Source organism: Choloepus didactylus, chromosome 2 (genome assembly GCF_015220235.1).
Source record: "Choloepus didactylus isolate mChoDid1 chromosome 2, mChoDid1.pri, whole genome shotgun sequence".
NCBI classification, from domain to species: Eukaryota; Metazoa; Chordata; class Mammalia; order Pilosa; family Megalonychidae; genus Choloepus; species Choloepus didactylus.
In genome coordinates, this window is record NC_051308.1 from 116,889,159 (window position 1) to 116,908,264 (window position 19,106).

Consider the following 19,106-nt stretch of genomic DNA (forward strand, 5'->3'; position numbering starts at 1 on the left):
CTTTTCAGCCATTATTTCCTCATATATTCTTTCTGCCCCTTTTCCCCTTCTCTCTTCCTTCTGGGATACCCATGACATGTAACTTTGTACACTTAATGCTGTCACTCAAATTCCTGAGCTACTGCTCAATTTTTCCTATTCTTTTTTCTATCTTTTCTGTTTGATTTCAATTGTCCTGTCTTCTAGTTCACTGACTCTTCTGCCTGTTCAAATCTGCTCTTGTATACCTCTAGTGTATTTTTAATCTCCATTATTGTGCCTTTCAGCCCCATTATTTAAACTTTCAAATTCTTTGTGCTCACACATCATCTTCTTACTATCCTTTAGCTCTATATCTATATTTTACTTCATCTCCTTGAATTGATTTAGAATTGTTTGAACTTCTTTGATTAGGTGTTCCAAATTCTGTGTCTCCTATGAAGTTTTAATTTTTTCCCTTGACTGAATCATATCTTTCTGTTTTTTAGTATGGCATGTAACTTTTTGCTGATGTCTGGGTGTTCCAGTTTGCTAATGCTGCTGGAATGCAAAATACCAGAAATGGATTGCCTTTTATAAAAGTGGAGTTATTTGGTTACACATTTACAGTCTTAAGGCCGTAAAATGTCCAAGGTAACACATCAACAATCAGGTACCTTCACTGGAGGATGGCCAATAGCATCCAGAAAACCTCTGTTAGCTGGGAAGGCACATGGCTGGCATTTGCTCCAGAGTTCTGGTTTCAAAATGGCTTTCTCCCAGGATGTTCCTCCCTAGGCTTCAGCTCCTCAAAAATGTTACTCTTAGTTGCTCTTGGGGCGTTTGTCCTCTCTCAGCTTCTCTGAATCAGCTCCTCAAAAATATTACTCTTAGTTGCTTTTGGGGCATTTGTCCTCTCTTAGCTTCTCCGAAGCAAAAGTTTGCTTTCAAAGGCCATCTCCAAAATGTCTCTGTAAGCTGAAGCTCCTCTCTCAGCTCCTGTGCATTCTTCACAGTGTCCCTCTTGGCTGTAGCAAGCTCCTTCCTTCTGTCTGAGCTTATATAGTGCACTAGTAAACTAATCAAGGCCCACGCTGAATGGGTGGGGCCATACCTCCATGGAAAGTATCCAATCAGAGTTATTACCCATAGTTGGGTGGGGCACATCTTCATGGAAATGTTCCAACTTAATCAACACTAATAAGTCTGCCCACACAAGATTGTATCAAAGATATTGGCATTTGGGGGACATAATACATCCAAACCAGCACACTGGGCATATTATTATTTGATGTGTTAACTCTAAATGTCCTTTCTCCCTCTTGTCTAGGGTTTTGTTATTGATTGGCTTTGTGTTAAGGCTCTTTTTTTTTTGATAAGAGTAGCCTGTGTTTGACTCTTCAGACTTTTTCAGCTCTTCTTGCCCTGGATATATTGTACAATTTTTAAGATTGCACTTTTTTGGGCAATTGTTTCACCTCCAAGAGAAAACTTCCTTTCCTCTCTTCCTTCTCCAGGAATCTTGATCTTTTCTGTTTGTTTTTATTCAGATTTTTCTCCCCAGCTCCTATGATTTGTTTAAATTCTCTCCCTCACTCAGTGCCTCCCTTTGCTTACACTTTTCAATTCTGGGCCCTGTCCTGTCTTACAGCAGCTCAGACCCTCATCTTTTTTTTTTTTTTTTTTTTTCTGTGAGGCTTTTCTGTCTCAGGTTTCTTCCCCATTAGGTTATCCTGCCATGGAGACTCAGATGGAGTCAATCAAGAAAAGTGGGTCAATCCAGAAAGGTCCATTTTGCATTTAGTTGTCCAGAAAAGATAGAGTGGATTGAGTGTGTGCACCTCTTGCCAACAGTTCTGCCACAGTCTTGCTTTTTCTTTTTTTCCCATGGGGGCCCTTTTGTATGCAGCACACTTCAGCAACTTGTGTTCTGCCCTGGTCTCTGCAGACTTGGGTCCCTGTGCCTGGATATATGTGGACTTCTAATCACTGCTGTGAGTTGATCTATAGTCTGCATCCTATAGCAGGAGGTACCCAGGCCATGCTGCCTCTGTGCAACTCCCAAGCTATGCAGGACTGAATGAGGGGGGAGGGCTCAACTGGAGATCCAGGAGGGAAATCTCCTACATGATCTTGGAGATTTTAATTTTCTTTTATTCAGCATTTGTGGAGTCATTTTCCAATCTCTAAAATCCTCCAGAGTTCTAAGCAAGTGGGATTTGTCATTTTATTAGTTGGTTTTGAGGGGAGACTTTTCCAGCAGATATCTTATGTCACTATGTTGATGACATCATTCCCTCTCCATATATTTTTGGGAAGCACCTCTTCCAAGATACCAGTGGGTTTTTCCTTCTGGGGGGACATAGAAGAGTGAAGTTAAGAGGAAATAGCCGCTATTGCTACACTTGGACTCAGGACCACAATTGCTACTCATTGCTTCAGAGGCTGACCTGGTGACATGACCCAAACCCTCACTCCTGAGGGTCCTGAGTCCCTGGTCACTAATCCCTTCTAAGTTTGCAATTGCTGTTGTTGTCCACTTACAGTCACAATTGGGCAAGGGAGTAATAAGAGTTACCCAAATGGATTACCTGGGTTCCACACCTATCCTTCCTCCCTCTGATGTGTAACAGCAGATCTTTCTCCTCCTGCTGATTAGTATCAATTATTCCTGTCAAAAGAGAGTGCCTCCTCTTCTTACCTAATGGTCCCTGGACACAAGGAGCCCAGAGTACTCAGGCATCAGCTATAGGTTATAATTCAATGGGACTCATGCTTTGTTCCCTTTGGGGATGAGGACCTCTAACCCTGCAGATCCCAGAGTTACACAGATGGGTAGCACAAAGCTCCCCAGTGGGTCATTAGGAATGATAGTAAATTGGATGATTCCTGTTTCCCTCCTTGTTTTCTGGACCTATATATTCTTTCTACTGGGCAATCAGTGCCATCTAGACGTCTCTGATTCAGTGCATACATGTCATCCTGGAGGATGGTCCCCTGTCTTCTCCCCAAAGACTGTGGCATTCTAAGTCTGGCAGCTAGGGATCCTTGAGTCCTTGGCTTTTCTGTCACATAGAAATGCACATGATGGTTTAAGAGCCTCCTCCCGAATGCCTCTTTGTTGCTCAGATGTGGCCCTCTCTCTCTACTTAAGCCAACTTGAAAGGTGAAATCACTGCCCTCCCCCCTACGTGGGATCAGACACCCAGGGGAGTGAATCTCCCTGGCAACGTGGAATATGACTCCCGAGGAGGAATGTAGACCCGGCATCATGGGATGGAGAACATCTTCTTGACCAAAAGAGGGATGTGAAAGGAAATGAAATAAGCTTCAGTGGCAGAGAGATTCCAAAAGGAGCCAAGAGGTCACTCTGGTGGGCTCTCTTATGCACAATTTAGACAACCCTTTTTAGGTTCTAAAGAATTGGGGTAGCTGGTGGTAGACACCTGAAACTATCAAACTACAACCCAGAACCCATGAATCTCAAAGACAATTGTATAAAAATGTAGCTTATGAGGGGTGACAATGGGATTGGGAAAGCCATAAGGACCACACTCCACTTTGTCTAGTTTATGGATGGATGAGTAGAAAAATAGGGGAAGGAAACAAACAAACAAATAAACAGACAAAGGTACCCAGTGTTCTTTTTTGCTTTAATTGCTCTTTTTCACTTTAATTATTATTCTTGTTATTTTTGTGTGTGTGCTAATGAAGGTGTCAGGGATTGATTTAGGTGACGAATGTACAACTATGTAATGGTACTGTGAAAAATTGAATGTACGATTTGTTTTGTATGACTGCATGGTATGTGAATATATCTCAATAAAATGAAGATTTAAAAAAAAAAAGAAATGCACACGATGATGTGTTCTTTTTTCTCTTTTGGATTCCATTGACTTCCAGCTTCTGCTCTTCCACATGGCTTTTTCATTAGTCCTCCAGCAATTGGATTAAGGCCCACCCTCATTCACTTGGGCGACACCTTAACTAAAAATAACATCTTCAAAAGGTCCCATTTACAATGAGTTCACACCCACAGGAATGGATTAAGAACAAGTTTTTTGTTTTTTCTTGGTTTCATAATTAAACTTACCACAGACATCATCTGATATATGGGCCAAAGAAGAATCCCCAGGTATGGAATATTTTGTTTCCAGAATCTAAACCAGATGTTGTGATTTCTTCTTTCTGGTAGGAGGTACAAAATGAGGCTGCTCATTTAAAATGAGGAAAAATTTTTAAAAGAAACAGTGTGAAGCAAAACTCATAAGATATATTGAAGCAACATTTGGAAGAACTTTGTGCTTTGTGGAGGAAGTAAAGAGGCTTTGCAGATGCTTGGATTTTATAAGCTGAATGAATTAAAGCACAGGGAATCTTTAATAGAAATAAAAAAATTTTTAAGTCTGCCCTTCTTTATTTTTTTTTCCAAGTTACTTCCTCTGAGCCCCAGCTTTCCATTTTGTTCTTTGTTCCTTTTTCTCAAGGGAGCAGTTGCAAGAAATATTTACAGAAGCATAATGATGGAGACCTTTCAGTGTGATGCATGTATTTTACTCTCCAGGTCAGACCACTCTGCAAGGAGAATGTCTGTTAAATCCCTGACTAGGGAACACCTGGAACAATATCAGATATATACCAGGAGTTGTACTGAAGTCCTCCATGGATGCTGGCTCTGGTGGCTGTGTTACCCAGTGGATGATCACTACATGGCTGTAAATTGCCAAGACTAAGAGATTATGGTTTCTGTTCTCACTTAGGGTAGACTTTTTTCCCCCACATCAAGAAGGATGCCTTCCCTAGGTTATCCAAACACAACTGTTTCAAATTAAGGTTAATTTGAATTTTTCTCAGGGTCTTTCTTTGGCTTGATTGGGCAGTTGGAGTTGGAGCATCCAGAGGTGGATATTCCTGTAGGGGTGGATCTCCTCCTCATTCCATTCTGGCTCCCACAGCTGTGCTGGACTTCAACCTTTTAGTCTTAAGTTTTATTCCTGAAGTAGTTCTAGGTTTAGGTAAAGAACTGATAGGGTGTGGCTAGGTTGATGAGATGTAAGTAAATACAGAGTAAGAGAATTTAATTATGTATTGTGTAATCTAAAAGTAATTTTTAAAAAGATAGAAAGGAAAAGTTAATGTGTAACAAGGATTTTAATTAATTTAAATTTAATTTAATTTGATTAAATTTTTAATTAAAAACTAAAGCAAGGGGGAAAAGGAGGGAAAGAATAGAGAGGCAGGAGAGGGAGAAATTGATTGTCTTTGTGTACTAGCTCCTTTGTTCTCCCTGTGAATTTAGGGCATGATTAAGAAAGAGTTGCATGCAATTAATAAAAATGTGTTTGTGACTTTCTGCTTCCTCATCAAATTTCAAATACCTTGAGGGCAATAAGGTTACTCCCCCACCCCCACCCCATCTTTTTATATCATGTACCAGCACCAAGTGCCTAGTTTTAAGATCAGGAAGTGTGAGTCCTCTAACTTCATTCTTTTTCAAGATGGCTTTGGCTATTCAGAGCTCCTTACCCTTCCATATAAATTTGGTCATTGGCTTTTTAATTTTTACAAAAAAGGCTATTAGAATTTTGATTGGTGTTCTGTTGAATCTGTAAATTGCTTTGGGTAGAATTGATGTCTTAATATTTAGTCTTCCAGTCCATGACATGGAATATCCTTCCATTTATTTAGGTCTTTTTAAAATTTCTTTTAACAATGTTTTGTCATTTTCTGTGAAGAAGTCCTTTACATCCTTGGTTAGATTTATTCTTAGATACTTGATTCTTTTAGTTGCTATAGTAAATGTAAGTTTTTATTGAACTCTTCTTCCAATTGTTCATTGCTAGTGTATAGAAACACTACTGATTTTTGGGTGTGATCATGTACCCTGCCACTTAACTGAATTCATTTAGCTTTGCTGTATATTTTCCAAGATTTTCTGTATATGGGATCGTTTTGTCTGCAAATAGGTAATGTTTTATTTCTTCCTTTCCAATTTGGATGCCTTTTATTTCTTTTTCTTGCCTACTTGCTCTGGCTAGAACTTCCAGTACAATATTGAATAACAGTGGAGACAGTGGGCATCCTTGTCTTGTTCCTCTCATTGATCTTAGAGGGAAGGCTTTCAGTCTTTCACCATTAAGTAATATGTTAGCTGTGGATTTTTCATATGCCCTTTATCATGTTGAGGAAATTTCCTTAAATTCCTAGTTTTCTAAGTGTTTTTATCAAGAAAGGGTGCTGGACTTTGTCAAATGACTTTTCTGCATCAGGATGATCATATGGTTTTTCTCCTTCATTCTGTTAATGTGTTGTATTACGTTAATTGGTTTTCTTATGTCGAACCGCTCTTGCATACCTGAAATAAGTCCTACTTGATCATGGTGTATAATTCCTTTAATGTTCTGTTGGATTTGATTTGCTGGTATTTTGTTGAGGATTTTTTTTTCTATAATTCATAAGAGATATTGATCTGTAATTTTCTTTACTTGTGGCATCTTTATCTGCCTTTGGTGTGAGAGTGATGTTGGTCTCATAGAATGAATTAGGAAGTGTTCTCTCAAATTTTTTGGAAGAGTTTGAGCAGGACTGGTGTTAATTCTACTTGGAGTGTTTGGTAAGATTCCCCTGTGAAGAAATCTGGTCCTGGACTTTTCTTTTTTGGGAGGTTTTGGTGTTTTGTTTTGTTTTGTTTTGTTTCTTCATTAGAGAAGTTGTGGGCTTACAGAACAATCACGCATAAAATACAGAATCCCCATATATACCGATTATTAGTGCATTAGTGTGGTACATTTGTTACAACTGAATAGAGCACATTTTTATAATTGTACTATTAACTGTAGTCCATGGTTTAACCTAGGGTTCACCATTTTTGCTAGCATATACTTGTTCATAATACCCTCTTAAAGTCCTTATTTCTATGGGGTCTGCATTAATACCTCTCTTTTCATATCTGATTTTAGTTATTCATGTCCTCTCTTTTTTCTTCATCAGTCTAGCTAAAGGCTTGACAATTTTATTGATCTTTTCAAAGAATTAACTTTTGGTTTAGTTGATTCTCTGTTGTTTTTTTAATTCTCTATTTCATTTATCTCTGCACTAATCTTTATTATTTCTTTCTTTCTGCTTGCTTTGGGTTTAGTTTGTTCTTCTTTTTCTAGTTCCTCCAGTTTTTAAGTTAGGTCTCTGACTTGATGTTTTTAATCTTAGCATTTAGAGCTTTAAATGACCCTCTCAGCACTGCCTTTGCTGCATCCCATAGTTTTGGTATATGATTTCATTTTCATTCACCATGAAATATTTCCTAATTTCCCTTGTGATTTCTCTTTAACCCATTGGTTGCTTAAGAATACATGTTTAATTGTGGGTTTTCCATTTCTTCCTCTGATTTCTGGTTTCACTCCATTTTGTTCAGAGAAGATTCTTGTATGATTTTGATATTTTTGAATTTACTGTGACTTCTTTTGTGGACCAATATGTGGTTTATCCTGAGAGTGACCCATGTGCACTAGAGGAGAATGTGTATTCTGCTGCTGTTGGATAAAGTGTCCTATGTCTGTTATGTCTGGTTGGTTTAGAGTGTTGTTCAAGTCTTCTATTTCCTTACTGATCTGTCTAGATTTCTATCTACTGTTGAAAGTAGTGTTTTAAAGTCTCCTACTATTAATGCAGAACTGTTTATGTTTCTCCCTTCAAATCTGTCAATAATTGATTCATATATTTTGGGGCTCTGCTGTAAGGTGCATATATATTTATAATTTTATGTCTTCCTGTTGAATTGACCTCTTGTCCCTTTAAAGTCTTCATATGTTTTGGTATTTAAGGCAAGTCTCTTATAAAACAGTATATAGTGGGTTTTCTTTTTTATCCATTCTGCCAGTCTCTGCCTTTTGACTGGACAGTTTAATCCATTTACATTTAAAGTCACTACTGATAATCAGGACTTTTTCTGCCATTTTGCTATTTAGTAAGTCTTAGACCTTTTTTGTCCCTCAGTTCTTCCACTAATGCCTACTTTGATATTTATTTGCTTTTTTTGTGTTGAGTTAATTTCAAGTATCATTTTGTATGGAGTCCCTTCTCATTTTTTCTGGATGTATTTTTTCATATATTTTTTTTGTGTTTACCATGGAGTTAAAATTTAGCATCCTAAATATATAACAGTCATATTTATTAGATACAAAATTGACTTCAATAGCATACACATAAACTGTTCCTATACCCCTCTATCCCTTTACTTTTTTTGTACTTGTTAAAAATTATATCTTTGTGCACTATATATCCAAAAGCATAGATTTATCATTACTTATGCATTAGCATTTTAGCACCTGTAAGAAATAAGAATTGAAGTTATATACCAACAAATACAGTAGTATTGGCATTTACAATTACCCACATGGTTAGCTTTACCAAAGGTCTTTTTTTCTTTATGCCACTTTGAATGTCTGTCTAGTGTCCTTTCCTTTCTGTCTGAAGAACTCCCTTTAGCATTGCTTATAGGGTAGGTCTAGTGGTAATGAACTCCCTCAGCTTTTGTTTACCTGAGAATGTCTTGATTGCTCCCTAATTTTTTAAAGAAATTTTTGCTGGATATAAAATTCTTGGCTGGCAATGTTTTTCTCTTAGCACTTTAAGTATTTCAACCCACTGCCTCCTTGCCTCCATGATTTCTGATAAGAAATTGGCACTTAATCTGTTTGGTACTTCCTTGTACATAACACATTGCTTTTTGAAACTGTCTCCTTGTCCTTTGCATTTAACAGTTTGATCAATATGTGGTGGAGCATATTTCTCTTCAAGTTTATCCTGTGCTTCTTGGATGTGCATATTCATGTCTTTTGCTAAGTTTGGGAACTTTTTCTGTCATTATTTCTTTGAATATTCCTTCTGCCTCTTTCTTCTCCTGGGACTCACATAATGCATACATTGGCATGGTTGATGGTGTCCCACAGGTCTCTTAGGCTATTTTCATTTTTCATAATTCTTTTTTCTTTCTGCTCCTCAGCCTGACCTATATCAATTGTGTTGTCTCTGAGTCTGCTGGCTCTTCCTCCTGCCAGCTCCAATCTGCTGTTGATTTCATTTCAGTTATTGTGGTCTTCAACTCCAGTAGTTCTGTTTGTTTCTTTTTTAAAATTTCTGCCTCTTTATTGAAATTCTCATATTGTTCATTTGTTGTTTTCCTGATATCCTTTAGTTTTTTCTCTGTGGTTTCCTTCATATCATTGAGCATATTGTAGATCATTTTGTAAATCACATTTTTTATTGTGGAATATAACATATATACATAGAAGTGGTAACTTTCCAAGTGCAATTTAACAAGTAGTTCTAGAGAAAATTCTTTTGTTGTTTTCCTGATATCCTTTAGTTCTTTCTCTGTGGTTTCCTTCATAGCACTGGGCATATTGTAGATCATTTTTTAAATCACATTTTTTATTGTGGAATATAACATATATACCTAGAAATGATAACTTTCCAAGTGCAATTTAACAAGTAGTTAGAGAGAAAATTTCAAAGAATGTTATGGTTTACAATTCCACAGTTTCAGTTATTTCCTTATTGTGAAATATAACATATATGCCAAAAGGTAATAACTTTCAAAGTATGATTTAACAGGTAGTTATATAGGAAATTTCCAAAAATATTATGAGTTATAGTACCATATTTTCAGTCATTTCCTTATTTTATGAAATATAACATATATATATATATATATGAAGATGATAACTTTCAAACTACAGTTGAACAAGTAGCTATAGAGCAGATTTCAAAGAATGCTATGGATTAAACTTCCACCATTTCAATTCTTTCCTTCTAGCTATTCTAATACCCCAGCAACTAAGAGAAAGAAAATTATATAGAGATTCAGTATTCATAACCCTTTACTAAATTCCATCTTGTCTATTGCTACCCCTTCCTCTAGTTTAATCACTTTCCTGATCTTCAGGGATATCTAGGCAGTAACCTCCCTAACTGTAGATCATTTTTTAAAAGCTTTGTCTGATATGTCCACAGTCTGATCTTCCTCATTGATGTTTTCTGGATTTTTATCCTCTTCCATTGGATGGACCATAATTTCCAGTTTGTTTTGAAATTTTTTAATTGTACACTGAACATTTTAATATTTTAAAATGTTAACTCTGAGATGTATTCCCTGAGATGTCTGTTTCTTGAGTTTATGTTCAGCTAGTGATATGACAGAGGTTTTCATGAACATCAGGAGCTAACAAACCCAAGAAAACCTAAGTAAAAAACACCTTTCACTGTGTCTACAAATTGGCTTTATGTTGGCTGATGCTGTCCTTCAGAGTTCAGCCCTCCTATCAAGAGGGTCAGCCCAAGGTAAATGCAGGGTGCAGCATCCTCCTCTGTCCTGGAGTTATGCTTTCTAATGGACTTAGAAGTTCCACTGTTTACAGGAATTTGGATGGCCCCTCTACTTCCCAGGAGGCAGAACTTCCTCCAATTCTGGGTGTTCTACTGTGAGACTAAAAGCAAATATGACTTTGTCTCAGGAAGTCCACCTCAATTGTTCCTCACACGGCTTTTGTTGTCTCAAACTTCTTTTGCATGGAGGGCAAATTCTGTAGGAGGATGTGATGGTTAGCTTCATGTGTCAACTTAGCCAGGTGATGGTACCCAGGTATCTGGTCAAGCAAGCACTGGCCTAACCGTTACTGCAAGGATGTTTGTGGCTGCTTAATAAACCAGAAGGCTGGTTTGTTAAATCATTAGTCAATTGGCTGCAGCTGTGACTGATGACGTCAGTGAAGGGCATGTCTTCCACAGTGAGAGAATGCAATCAGCTGGATTTAATCCAATCAGTTGAAGACTTTTGGGTAAGGCACATAGAGGACCTGCACTTCTTTGGCTGACCAGGGAAGCATATCCTGAGCAGTTCATCAAAATTGCCAGTTCGTTTCCTGAGGAGTTCATCAAACATCTTCATTGGAGTTGACAGTTTGCTGCCTGCCCTACAGAATGTGGACTCATGCATACCCACAGTTGCATAAGACACTTTTATAAATCTTATATTTATAGGTATCTCTCGTTGATTCTGTTTCCCTAGAGAACCCTAACTAATACAACTTGGTACCGGGAGTGGTTCTTGACAAACAGAATCTTAAAATGGGCTTTTACAATTTTTTCTACTCTGATTAGATTCAAAGGCACTAATGACTTCATTTCCAATAATCAAGATGGCACTGACAGTCCATGGCGTGAGTTGGCAATGGAGATACGCAAAATAGCACCATTTGATTCTCCTAATCATACTCTTGTACAAAACAAGTCTCTGGTTGACAGTGTTTTCAACACCTTCACAGAGTTTTGCAGAATTAAGAGGCATAATAATGTTGGCTGGCTGCTCTTAGATACGTTGGATAAAGTTATAAGAGCTAAAGGCTTCAAATTTAAAACTTAAGTGCTGTAGGACAGATGTAAAGGTTTCTATGTGTGCCCTGAAAGAAAATCTTATTTATTGTGGCTGTAGACTTGAGATTTCTGCAAACCAGGCACAGAGTCTCATTGTGTGAGTAGCAGATTTACAACATAAGCTGAAATCTCAACCTTTTATGGTGTCTGCTGTTAAAGTAAAGGCACTGATTGGAAAAGAATGGGATCCTGAAACTTGGGATGGGGACATATGGATTGAGAATAATGGCAGTGAGGACACTGAAACCACCTGGATTTTGCTGAGTCGTTAGATATACCTAGAGGGCTGTCCTGAGGAAACAGTGCCCCCACCTCCAGTCGGCCCTGAGGAGACAGCTACCTAACCTCTAGTCTGCTTGGAGGAAACAACTTCCTGACCTCCAGTCTGCCCCAAGGAGCCTTCCATCCATTCTCCACCTAAAGAGATTAACACTTCAGTGCCTGCTAAGCCTGTAATCACCTCACCTGAGGAAGAAGCCCTCACTCCTCTGTCTGGAGAGATTAACCCTGTTTTACAAGATGAAACTGCAACAGAATGCCCTGAGGTAAATGGCTTGAGGGATACTTCTAATTCTTTTAATGACCCACCCCCATCACCAGACTTTGCTTCAATACCTATAACTAGACTAAAGTCCCAACAGGCCCCAAAGGGTGAGGTACAAAGTGTGACCCATGAAGAAGTACACTATATTCCAAAGGAACTGTATGAGTTTTCTAACTTATACAGACAGAAACCAGGGAAATATGTGTGGGAATGGATATTAAGGGTGTGGGATAATGGTGGAAGGAATATAAACTTGGATCAGGCTGAATTTACTGATATGGGCCCATTAAGCAGAGGTTCTGCATTCAGTGTTGTAGCTGGAGGGGTTAGAAAGTGCATTAACAATTTGTTTGGGTGGTTGGCTGAAACATGGCTCAAAAGATGGCCAACATTACCTGAGGTCAAAATGCCAGAGCTGCCCTGGTATAATGTTGAGGGGAGAATTCAAAGGCTTAGAGAGATTGGAATGTTAGAGTGGATTTGTCATGGAAGACCTGCTTACACACCCCTGGAATGTCCAGAGGACACACCTTTTACCAAGACTGTGAGGAATAAATTTGTGAGACTAGCTCCATCATCCCTGAAGAGCTCTGTAGTTGCTCTTCTATGTAGTTCAGATATTACTGTAGGAACTGCTGTCACTGAGCTGGAATCCTTAAACACAATGGGGATAATCAGATCCCGAGTCAGCAGAAGCCATGTCGCTGCAGTTAATCACCACAGACAAGGTGGGCATGGCTACCATAATGGAAAACAGGCTCAAAGCAGCAGTCAAAATAACCTGACTTGTAGAGATTTATGGTGCTGGCTAGTAGATCATGGAGTACCTAGTAGCAAAATGGATGGGCGATCTACTAAATTCTTGTTTGAACTATATAAGCAGAAGAATTCTAGGTCAAGTGAACAAAAGTCTACCTTGAGTTACAAAAGCAGTGAGTCAATTCCCAGACTTGAGACAGTTTATAGATCCAGAGCCCCTTGAATGAGGGGAAGGCCAGGTACCCTTGGGGAAGGACCCTGTTACACTGCCAAAAATTTATACTGTTAATCTTCCACCCAGCCTTCCCCAGAGGGACCTGCAGTGTTTTACCAGGGTAACTGTGCATTGGGGAAAAGGAAATGATCATATATTTCAGGGATTATTAAACACTAGTTCAAAAGTGACATTAATTCCAGGAGACCCAAAATGTCACTCTGGTCTACCAGTCAGGGTTGGGGCTTACGGAGGTCAGGTGATCAATAGAGTCTTAGCTCAAGTCTGTCTCATGGTGGGGCCAGTGGGCCCCAGGACCCATTCTGTGGTTATTTCCCCAGTCCCAGAATGCATAATTAGAATAGATGTACTCAGCAACTGGCAGAATCCTCACATTGGTTCCCTGACTCCTGGAGTGAGGGCTATTATGGTGGGAAAGGCCAAGTGGAAGCCACTAGAACTGCCCATGCCTAGCAAAATCATAAACCAGGAGCAATACCAGATTCCTGGAGGGATTGCAGAGATTAATGCTACCCTTAAGGACTTGAAGGATGCAGGGGTGGTGATTCCCATCACATCCCCATTCAACTCTCCTGTTTGGTCTGTGCAGAAAACAGATGGGTCTTGGAGGATGACAGTGGATTATCATAAGCTTAACCAGGTAGGGACTCCAATTGCAGCTGCTGTTACAGATGTGGTATCATTGCTTGAGCAAATCAACATATCACCTGGTACCTGGTATGCAGCTATTGAGCTGGCAAATGCTTTTTTTCTCAATAGCTTTTAGTAAGGACCACCATAAACAGTTTGCATTCAGCTGGCAAGGTCAGCAGTTTACATTCATTGTGCTACCTCACAGTTATATCAACTCTCCAGTCCTGTATCATAATATAGTCTGCAGGGAGCTTGATCATTTCTCCCTCCCACAAGACATCACACTGGTCCATTGTATTGATGATATCATGTTGATTGGTCCTAGTGAGCAAGAAGTAGCAACTACTCTAGATATGTTGGTAACATATTTGTGTGGCAGAGGATGGGAGAGGAATCCAACAAAAATACAGGGAGCTTCCACCTCATTAACATTTCTAGGTGTCCAGTGGTGTGATGCATGTTGAGATATCCCTTCTGTGATAGGTTCATGTGTCAACTTGGCCAGGTGATAGTACCCAGCTGTCTGGTCAAGCAAACACTGGCCTAACAATTGCTGTGAGGACGTTTGAGGCTGGTTAACAAACCAACAGGCTGGTTTATTAAATCATCAGTCAATTGACTGCAGCTGTGACTGATGACTCACCAAAGGGTGTGTCTTCCACAATGAGAGAATGCAATTGGCTGGATTTAATCCAATCAATCAGTTGAAGACTTATAAGCAAGAGGATAGAAAACCTTCACTTCTTCTTCAGCTGCCCAGCGAAGTGTTTCCTGAGGAGTTCATCAAAGTTGCCGGTTCGTTTCCTGAGGAGTTCATCAGACATCTTCCTTGGAGTTGACAGTTTGCTGACTGCTCTACAGCATTTGGACTCATGCATACCCACAGTTGCGTGAGTCACTTTTATACATTTTATAGTCATAGACACCTCTCATTGATTCTGTTTCCCTAGAGAACCCTAACTTATATACCTTCTAAGGTGAAGGATAAGCTGTTGCATCTGGCCCCTCCTAAGACCAAAAAAGAGGCATAATGTTTAGTTGGCTTCTTTGGATTTTTGGAGACAACATATTCCTCTTTTGGGTGTGCTACTCCAGCCCATTTACCCAGTGACCAGAAAAGCTTCTAGTTTTGAGTGGGGACTGGAACAAGATGAGGTTCTGCGACAGGTCCAGGCTGCTGTACAAGCTACTCTGCCACTTGGGCCATATGATCCAGCTGATCCAATGGTGCTGGAAGTGTCAGTGGCAAATAGAGATGCTGTTTTGGAGCCTTTGGCAGGCTCCTATAGGAGAATCACAATGCAGGCCCTTAGGATTTTGGAGTAAAACTTTACCATCCTCTGCAAATAACTACTCTCCATTTGAAAAGCAGCTGTTGGCCTGCTACTGGGCCTTAGTAGAGACAGAACGTCTAACCATGGGCCACCAAGTTACCATGAGACCTGAGTTACCTATCATGAGCTGGGTGTTTTCTGACCTGCCAAGCCATAAAGTTGGGTGTGCACAGCAGCACTCCATCATAAAATGGAAATGGTATATACGAGATAGAGCTCAAGAGGGTCCTGAAGGCACAAGTAAGTTACATGAGGAAGTGGCCCAAATGCCCATGGCACCCACTGCTGCCACCTTATCTTCTCTTTACCAGCCCACAACTATGGCATCTTGGGGAGTTCCTTATAATCAGTTGACTGAGGAAGAGAAAACTAGGGCCAGGTTCACAGATAGTTCTGCATGTTATGCAGGCACCACCTGAAAGTGGACAACTGCAGCACTGCAGCCCCTTTCTAGGATGTCCCTGAAGGACAGTGGTGAGGAGAAATCCTTCCAGTGGGCAGAACCTCGAGCAGTGTACCTGGTTGTTCACTTTTCTTGGAAGGAGAACTGGCCAGAGGTGCATTTGTATACTGATTCCTGGGCTATTGCTAATGGTTTGGCTGGATGGTCAGGGACTTGGAAGCAACATGATTGGGAAATTGGTGACAAAGAAGTCTTGGAAAGAGGTAAATGGATAGACCTTTCTGAGGGGCCAAAAAAAATGAAGATATTTATGTCCCATGTGAATGCTCACCAGAGAGTGACTTCAGCAGAAGATTTTAATAACCAAGTGGATAAAATGACCCATTTGGTGGATACCAGTCAGCCTCTTTTCCCAGCCATTCCTGTCATTGCCCAATGGGCTCATGAACAAAGTGGTCATGATGGTAGGGATGGCGGCTATGCATGGACCTCCACTCACCAAGGCTGACCTGTCCACAGCCACTGCTGAGTGCCCAGTCTGCCAGCAGCAGAAACCCACACTTAGTCCCCAATAAGGCACCAATCTCCAAGGTGATCAGCCTGCTACCTGGTGGCAGGTTGATTACGTTGGACCACTTCCATCATGGAAAGGGCAGCGATTTGTTCTTACTAAAATAGACACATACTCTGGATATGGGTTTGCCTTCCCTGTACAAAATGCTTCTGCCAAAACTACCATCCATGGACTTACAGAATGCCTTACCCACCATCGTGGTATTCCACACAGCATTGCTTCTGACCAAGGAATCCACTTCACAGCAAATGAAATGAGGGAATGGGCACATGCTCATGGAATTCTCTGGTCTTACTATGTTCCCAATCATCCAGAGGCAGCTGGGTTGATAGAACTGTGGAATGACCTGTTGAAGACTCAAATACAGTGCCAACTAGGTGGCAATACCTTGCAGAGCTGGGGCAGTGTTCTCCAGGAGGCTGTGTATGCTCTGAATCAGCATCCACTCTATGGTGCTGTTTCTCCTATACCCAGGTGTGCCAGTTTGAATGTACTGTGTCCCCCAAATGCCATTATCTTTGATGTAGTCTTGTGGGGCAGACGTTTTGGTGCTGATTAGATTTGCTTGGAATATGCCCCACCCAGCTGTGGGTGATGACTCTGATGAGATATTCCCATGGAGGCATGGCCCCACCCATTCAGGGTGGGACTTGATCAGTGGAGCCATATAAATGAGCTGACTCAAAGAGAAGGAACTCAGTGCAGCTGTGAGTGACGTTTTGAAGAGGAGCAAGCTTGCTAGAGAGGAACGTCCTGGGAGAAAGCCATTTTGAAACCAGAACTTTGGAGCAGACGCCAGCCACATGCCTTCCCAGCTAACAGAGGTTTCCAGATGCCATTGGCCATCCTCCAGTGAAGGTACCCGATTACTGATGTGTTACCTTGGACACTTTATGGCCTTAAGACTGTAACTGTGTAGCCAAATAAACCCCCTTTTTATAAAAGCCAATCCATCTCTGGTGTTTTGCATTCTGCAGCATTAGCAAACTAGAACACCAGGATTCATGGGTCCAGGAATCAAGGGGTGGAAACAGGAGTGGCACCACTCACTATCACTCCTAGTGATCCACTAGGTAAATTTTTGCTTCCTGTCCCTGTAAGCTTAAGCTCTGCTGGTCTACAAGTCTTTGTTCCAAAAGAAGGAGTGCTTCCACCAGGAAACACAATAATCTCATTGAACTGGAAGTTAAGACTGCCACCTGGCCACTTTGGTCTTCTTATGCCTCTGAATCAACAGGCAAGGAAGGGGATTACTGTACTGGCTGGGGTGATTGAGCCTGACTATCAAGGGGAAATAGCACTGCAACTACAAAATGGAAGTAAAGAAGAGCTTTCCTGGAATACAGGAGATCCCCTAGGGTGTTTCTTAGTACTACCATGCCCTGTGATTAAAGTCAATGGAAAACTACAACAACCCAATCCAGGCAGGACTACCATTGGCCAAGAAACTTCAGGAATGAAGGTTTGGGTCACCCCACCAGGCAAAGAACCATGGCCAGCTGAAGTGCTTGCTGAGGGTAAAGGGAACATGGAATGGGTAGTGGAAGGAGGTAGTGATAAATATGAACTACAGCCACATGACCAGTTACAGAAATGAGGACTATGATGGCATGAATATTTCCTCCTTGTTTTCTTATGAGTATGTCTGTATTTGTCTGTAAAGCAAATATGTTTGTTTTCTCTGTCTTATCCCCTTATCATATGGCATAAGCTGTACTGTTCATTTTGCTGTATTTAAGCCAAAGGAGATCAATTTTAAGAGCTAATGTCACCCAAGGACTTGCACCCTACTCTGGAGACATTTAGTGCGTTTCCAGTTGTACTCTGCACAGCAGAGTATTGTTAGGCAGAATATATGTCTGTTATTGTTATCTACTTAGAGATAAAGTATGGTTTTAGGTGATGTGTATAACTGCCAAGTTGACAAGGGGTGGACTGTGATGTTTAGGTTCATGTGTCAACTTGGCCAGGTGATAGTACCCAAGTATCTGGTAAAGCAAGCACTGGCCTAACCGTTACTGCAAGGATGTTTGTGGCTGCTTAATAAACCAGAAGGCTGGTTTGTTAAATCATTAGTCAGTTGGCTGCAGCTATGACTGATGATGTCAACCAAGGGTGTGTCTTCCACAATGAGAGAATGCAGTCAGCTGGTTTTAATCCAATCAGTTGAAGACTTTTGGGCGAGACAGATAGTGGACCTGCACTTCTTCTTTGGCTGACCAGGGAAGCATTTCCTGAGGAGTTCATTGAAGTTGCCAGTTCGTTTCCTGAGGAGTTCATCAAACACATTCATCAAAGTTGCTAGTTTGCTGCCTGAGGAGTTCATTGAACATCTTCATTGGAGTTGACAGTTTGCTGCCTGCCCTACAGCATTTGGACTCATGCATACCCACAGTTGTGTGAGACACTTTTATAAATCTTATATTTATAGGCATCTCTCATTGATTCTGTTTCCCTAGAGAACCCTAACTAATACAGAGGGGCACACCAAAGAGGAGTTTCCCAAGTCAGTCTATCCAAAGGGAAACAAGGCCAGGAACCCAGAAAAGGAATGCAGACTGGTTCCAAGTTGCCCTGGGGAAGGGATGAAAGAGTACCCAAGAAGGGCGACAGGAACTTTCCCCAGGGCTCTCCACAGCTGGGCTTTCTTGTCTCAGTACCTACCCAGCAAATGCAGCCCTTCATCTGTCCTCCACAGCTTGGGAAAGTGAACTGTTCTTAAGTGTCCTCTGCTGCATTTGTCTGGGGTGGGTTGGAACAATTGCCCCCCTCAGAGGTGGACACCCAGAGTGTCAAGTCAGAGGTGGACTTGATTAGCTAATCAAGATGAGCACTCCAGCCTTCTACCCTCAGACCTTGAGGAACTGAGTTTTTATGTCTCACTCTGGCACCAGCAAGCTATGCCAGTACCTTACTGCTGCTTGCCATGAGATTAGGGGATGGGAGATGGTTGCCACAGTGTGGAGAGTGCAGTTCAGAGGTATTTACCACAATTTACCAGCCTCTTCCTTCCACTCTTCCTTGGATGCTGCACAGTGTTCTACTGGTCTCTGGAGTTTTGAAATAGTTGATTCAGACAGTTTTTGCCTATTTAATAGCTGTTCTGGTGAAGGGACTGATTTCTGGAGCTTTCTACTCTGCCATTGAAATTGTGGGCTGGAAAAATCCATTTGTGGAGATATCCTCTGTTCCTATAACCTTTCCTTCTGAGCCTGTTTTACCACAGGTCATATAAG

The 19,106-nt window shown here is 40.8% G+C and overlaps 1 protein-coding gene across 1 annotated transcript in view; it reads left to right on the forward strand.

Moving 5' to 3' along the window:
- Positions 1-19,106, forward strand: part of LOC119526752 (histone H2B type 2-F) — a 52,506-nt gene that overhangs the window by 27,652 nt on the left and 5,748 nt on the right. The window lies entirely within an intron of this gene.